At 44.3% G+C, this 6,000-nt stretch overlaps 1 protein-coding gene across 1 annotated transcript in view; it reads left to right on the forward strand.

The window, feature by feature from the left end:
• The window catches only part of MYO3B (myosin IIIB), a 285,486-nt gene extending 280,603 nt beyond the window's left edge, over positions 1–4,883 (forward strand). The window contains exon 34 of the mRNA XM_024114809.3: positions 4,252–4,883. The gene's annotated coding sequence lies outside the window, so the exon portion shown is untranslated. The remainder of the gene's footprint in view (positions 1–4,251) is intronic.
• Positions 4,884–6,000: the final 1,117 nt, after the last annotated feature.

The following is a 6,000-nucleotide window of genomic DNA, read 5'->3' on the forward strand; positions in this document are numbered from 1 at the left end:
AGAATAGGCTACTTGGAAAGTAAGTATGTGTGTAGATCAGGGGTGAAAGTAACATAAAGGACTTACTGGTAAGCCGGAGTCCTGAGCAGGGGGCAGGGCCTCAATCAGAAGGGGCATGGCCCCAACTGGAAGAGGCGAGGCCTTTGGAGCCCCGGGCCCTTTAAATCTTGATTTAAAAGGCCCTGGGCTCCGGCTGCGGTAGTGGCAGCCCTTTAAATCACTGCCAGAGCTACCAGCTGCAGAGTCGGCTGGAACCCCAGGGCTTGGGGGCCATTTAAAGGGACTGGGTATCTGGCCACTGCTACTGCCCCAGGCCTTTTAAATCTCCGCCGGTTCCAGCAGTGGGGCTCGGGCGGCAATTTAAAGGGCCCCGGATGGTAGCGGCAGCCGGAGCTCTGGGCCCTTTAAATCGCCGCCCGAGCCCCGCTGCCAGAACCAGCGGCGATTTAAAGAGCCCAGGGCTCCGGCCACCGCTACCATCCCATGCCCTTTAAATTGCTGCTGAAGCCCCACTGCCACTACCCCAGGGCTCTGTCAGTGGGGCTCGGGTGGCGATTTAAAGGGCCCGGGACTCCAGCCACTGCTGGGAGCCCCAGGCCCTTTAAATTGCCGCCTGGGGAAGCCAGTCTGGTACAGCATACTGGCTTACTTTCACCTCTGGTGTAGATAGGTATAAAAGTAGCCCTTCAAATTATTTTGCCTTTGTTCTGAGACAATGGTTCCCTCCCACCACATTTCTGGTCCCCTGACCAGATTCCCATTCATCTTTTCCCCTGATCTGCCTCTCACAGTCCTGCTGGGTTTTTTGGTTTAGTTTGGTTTTTGTTTGGGGGGTGGGCAGATTTTGGGGGAGTGGAAGGGGATAGTTCTTGTAAATTGTAGTTGCTGCAGTTATATCACACCAAAACCATGTTTTATTTTGTGCAAGGTACAGTAGCTGAAGTTACATTGCTATTGTACCTTGCAAGAAAAAACATGGATTTGATGTGCTCTCTTCTTCAGTAGTCTTTGAAGAACAGGCTATTTGGAAAGCAGCTCTGTTGTCATTAGAACAGATTTAATGTATGGTACAGCAAGCATTCGGCATTTGTAACATAACTTGGTCATCAATTAACAATTGTATGTTTTATTATTAAGTTTGAATAACTGATTCAGTCAAATTGATACAGTTTGACAGCTAGATGATTCACCTGATATTAAAGTGCTGATTGATCATATGTTATTTCCGTTTAAACTTTGTTGTTTGCAGTTTTGAGAGACAGCATAAACAGCTGTGTAATTTGTCAATAAATGTACTAAGTAACCAAAATGAATTACTATGCAGATCCAGTTTTTAGATCTTACATTTGCTGTCTTGTTAAGACATAACCACATTACATAGTGAATAATTAAATATAAGTGGATGGTTAGTGTTTGTTTATCTGTGCCTGTAAAATGAAATGATCCCTATCAATCCCACCCAAACTAATCATGCAGCTAAAATAATCATGTTTTTTATCCAGTGTTTCCTAAAATGTGAGGACAAGAAAGACATCAACAGACAGATCTCTTGATTTCTGTCTAGAGTCTCAACATGCTTGCTTCTTTCTTTCTTTCAATAAATTCCTAGCTGTTATGGTTGTGAAGAAAATCTTTAAAATGTGAAGCAGGTATAACCGATGTAGCAATGTCGACCTGAGTTTCCAGAGAGCTTGAAACAATAGCTTCGAGAAGAGACTGGCATAAATTTCATTGGGCTCTAACTTGGATGCTAGTGATGATACTTTAAATGTTAACTCTTTCACTGCTCATTAAAGTGTGGAAAAAATGAGAGGAAGTATCATATTATGAAAATCTATACCAATGTTTCCAAAAGGCAAGGAGAGGGAGAATAAAAGACTAGCCAGGGATAATGCAGAAGATGTATATATTATAATGTTTAGGTTGTTAACAACACATGACAAGGTTGTAGCAGGGGTACAAATGGTTTTATTTTCTTGAATGGCAGATTAGCTTTAAAAGGTTTGGGAAACACTACATTAAACCATGTTAAATTCAAACCTTGGTTGGAAAATGATAATGCAAGCCTCAAAATCCTCAATATATTTTTGCTCTGTGTCAGTCTCGATATGTGTTAGTGCTTTTCCTTTATTTGAAGGAAAAATGTGTCATGTTTAAGTGGACTCAAGAGATTTTATAGAACACTTTAGTCTCGCTTTTATTTTTGTCCCATCGCAAGATGCAAATTGCACACAGTTAAGGCTCTAGAGGTACAACTGCATCAAACCTGTTTGCCAGATAGCCAGATCTTGTAAACAAACCCTGTAGGCTAATGTACCAAAAAAATGTGAACAGAGGACTCCATTTCCTCATTAGACTTTCTCCAATCCATACTGTATCCTAGTGTTACAATTGGGGATGCTTTTAACAATTATTAATAGTTTGTCTGGGTCTGTCATTACTGTGTTGTGCCTGTGTCAGATATGGGGGTGGGTATTTCATCCTGGTGGGCTGACTGAGAAGCAGAGCCTACCCATATAGGGGAAAAATGTGAAGGCTCTTTCTAAAAAAGTAGAGTAATTATCCAGAATAAAAGGGAGTTTTGTCCCTGAATAGGATGTCCACGCAGGGAGCTATTTTGGAATATCTTAAGAACATAAGAAAGGCAATACTAGGTCAGACCAATGGTCCATCTAGCCCAGTATTCTGTCTTCCCAACAGTGGCCCATGCCAGATGCTTCAGAGGGAATGAACAGAACAGGACAGTGATCCATCCCCTGTCACCCAGTTCCAGCTCTGGCAGTCAGAGGTTTAGGGGCACCCAAAGCATGGGGTTGCATCCCTGACCATCTTGGCTAATATCCTATCCTCTGTGAATCAGCTAATTCTTTTTTGGACCCAGTCACTCTTTTGGCCTTCACTACATCCCCTGGCAATGAGTTCCATAGGTTGACTGTGTGTTGTGTGAAGAAGTACTTCCTGTCTGTTTGTTTGTTTTAAACTTGCTCCCTATTAATTTCATTGTCTGACCCCTGGTTCTTGTGAAGGGATAAATAATACTTCCCTATTCACTTTCTCTGCAGCTCAAGGTTGCAGCTGCTGACTATGCTCTGTTTGTTCTGAGGGTTGCAGCCTCCAGTACTGTCAATATTATGCGTGCATAATTTTCTATTTTTAAAAAAAGCTATAATTGCTACTTCGTTAGGTTCAGTCCTCCAAAGAGTGGTATTTTGACCATTGTAGACCCAGCACTTTTGAATCCTCCTGCTCCTCTTTCAATGCATCCTCAGGTCTTCTTGAAGCAGTATCTGTTAAAGTGACAGGCCTGATTATGAAATGGAGCCTGTGTTGTAAACATAATATTAAAATATCGGACTGACCCCAGCAACTGTGCCAGTCGGAGTACATTGCTCTGAACCTTCCTTCAGGACACTCCTGACTGGCACTAGCCTGAGAGACAAAGGACAGTAACTTTTACTAAGTAGACAAAGGAAAGTAACTTTTACTAAACTCTCCTTTTATTTATAAATGCTTTTGTTTAGGGCAGAACTTGCTTTCTGGAGCAGTTTCTCCAAACCCTCTGAGCTCTGTCACTGGGCTTGACTTACCACAGGCAGTATGTTCTAGGGTCAGGTGTTCAGGAGTTAAAGAGCAACTGCTTCTTGTACCCTGGACTTTTCTTTAAACCCACAAACCTCCTCAAACCTCAAAGGTAACGCAGAGGATATCGGATTGCAGGGGGAGGGGTGAGTAATCTTTCCAGCTGGAGAGGATAAAGTTTGATCTCTTCCACACTGAAGGTTGGGAACAATGGGAGCTTTCTGTTGGAGCAGGATTTCAAAGGCCTGCTGAGGAATACTTTGTTGTAGATCACTGAGGATATTGGCAGATGCCCTTCGCTAGCTTTGTGTGCTGTTCTCACAGTTCCAGTGCCCAGTAGCCTGAAGCACCTTTAACAAAGCAGGAACACGGTGTGAGACAGAGGTGGGAAATGCGAGCGTTTCAGACAAGACAGGAGGGGTTTTGTAGAGTGAGGGTGAAGCTGTCTCTGGAAGAGGCTGCTAGAGCCCTGACCAACCTGCCTGGGCAGGGCAGTGCAGGGGCCGCCAGTGAGGTTATTTATGAAGTACGTGGGGTGTATTGTTGACACGTGGAGTCTCACTCCATGGAAATGCCTGCCCCAATGTACTGTTTGAAGCTAACTCACTGCTAGTGTGCCTGATCTCTGGGTGTGCTACAGGACAATCCCTCACCTCTCCTCTCTTTCCACAGATCGCCTTGGTTCACGGTTCTGTCTGCTCACTGGGGAAGACGTGTGAATGCGCACTACCCCCACGGCGGCTCCACTCTTCTGCTGGTCCGGGAGATCGCCTCCGGCAGGGCTCGCTTTGCTGCTGCTCTTTGTGGTCCCTACACCAGGCTGCAGCCATCCCCAGGGAGAGAAATACACACACACTGGGACAAGTTACAGCTGCCCGTCTCCCAGCTAGGTCTGGCCTTAGCCATTGCTGCTTTAAAACTCCGTTCCACTAGTATAGCCTAGTCGTTATGCGGTGGAATTTGGGGTTTACGTAGAAGAGTCATGTTTCATCTGCGTATATACCGCAGCATACGTATTAGCTCTGTAACCCAGATAATAACTGTTTGGATTGACCCTCTTCTACCTCCACATTGGGTGGGTTTTGGTTTTTTGTGGTTGTGGAATCCTAGTCAATTCTGCCTCTTTTAAGGGCTGGTTCATGTATTGTTCCTGATCTTTGATGTCTCTTTACTTTACATTAGGATGTAGCAGCAGCCCATTGCTCATGAAAATAGTGCTTTGTGTAACTGAATTGACATTTGGCCTTGATACCTGTATCTCCTGATAACTGAAACAAATTTCTAAAATAAATATTGTACTTTGATCTTCCAGTCCTGCATTTGTAATGACAGCTCTGAACATCACTTCATTAAGAATACATTTCAGGAGACCGAAATGCTCCGAGTTTGAACACTAATTATTTGTACAGAATATTACTGCTGCAACATTTCATTATTCTGCCCATTGTTTGTTCCGGAAACTAGAAATTCCCCCTCGATTTTTTAAGTCAATTGCTTCCATCCATGCAGAGTTTATGGCATCCGAGGTATGGATTCCGTATAGGAACTTAATCCAACTTTCTACTAACTGTTTTGCAATGTAACAAATCATTCTGGATATTCAAAATACGTGGAGGAATAATTTATGTGAACGGGAAAGGGAAACACCGGCGCGTTCAATTGCTTTAAAAATTGTACCTTTGACTTCCATTTCGTTTCTGAATTTTATTATTCAAATTACTCCTAAATCAAAGATACAAATCATGCGTGAAAAAGATCTCGATAAAAATCAAATCAAACTTTTTGTAAAAGTTTAGGGACGGTGAAAGTGACATAGCCTGACGTGGGTGGTGCGCTTATTACATCCCCAGGAAAGGTACGTGTCATCAGAATGGGCAGGAATGAGGATCCTATCCATTGTGTGCTGTGTCACGGCAACTCGAATCTCTTGTTCTGCCCTGGAACTTCTGGAGTAAAATGGGATGCGCGTGCGTTTCTGTCCCTTGCCTAAACAAAACGGGAAGTAGGCTTACCCTGGGTGCGACCAAGGAGCCCCGGGCACTGACATGTAAATGTGTATGTGTTCAAGTCACCCGGGAAAAGCCTTCTCTGAAATATCCCGGAGCCCCCAAAGCACCAGCGGGACTGCTGGGGAGATTTCTAAGTGGCCCAGAGTGAGCGCCTTGCCCCTGATCTCCAGCGATTCGATGCCTCTATTGTTGGAGCGCTGGAGCTGCTGCATTCACTCGTATGTTTTCAATCAGATGTAAACATTTCGCAACTCTCTGGGAGGAGAGATCACACGCAAGGCACGGCCAGCATTTGGTTTTAAGTTTGCTTTGGAACTCATGTGTCCCACTTTACGGCGCTCTTCGATTGTTTGTCACAGCTGTTACCATCCTAACCATGGGTGCTGGAGACCAGTAATTACCAGCTCCTCCT

This window comes from Chrysemys picta, chromosome 11 (genome assembly GCF_011386835.1).
Source record: "Chrysemys picta bellii isolate R12L10 chromosome 11, ASM1138683v2, whole genome shotgun sequence".
Taxonomy (NCBI): Eukaryota; Metazoa; Chordata; order Testudines; family Emydidae; genus Chrysemys; species Chrysemys picta.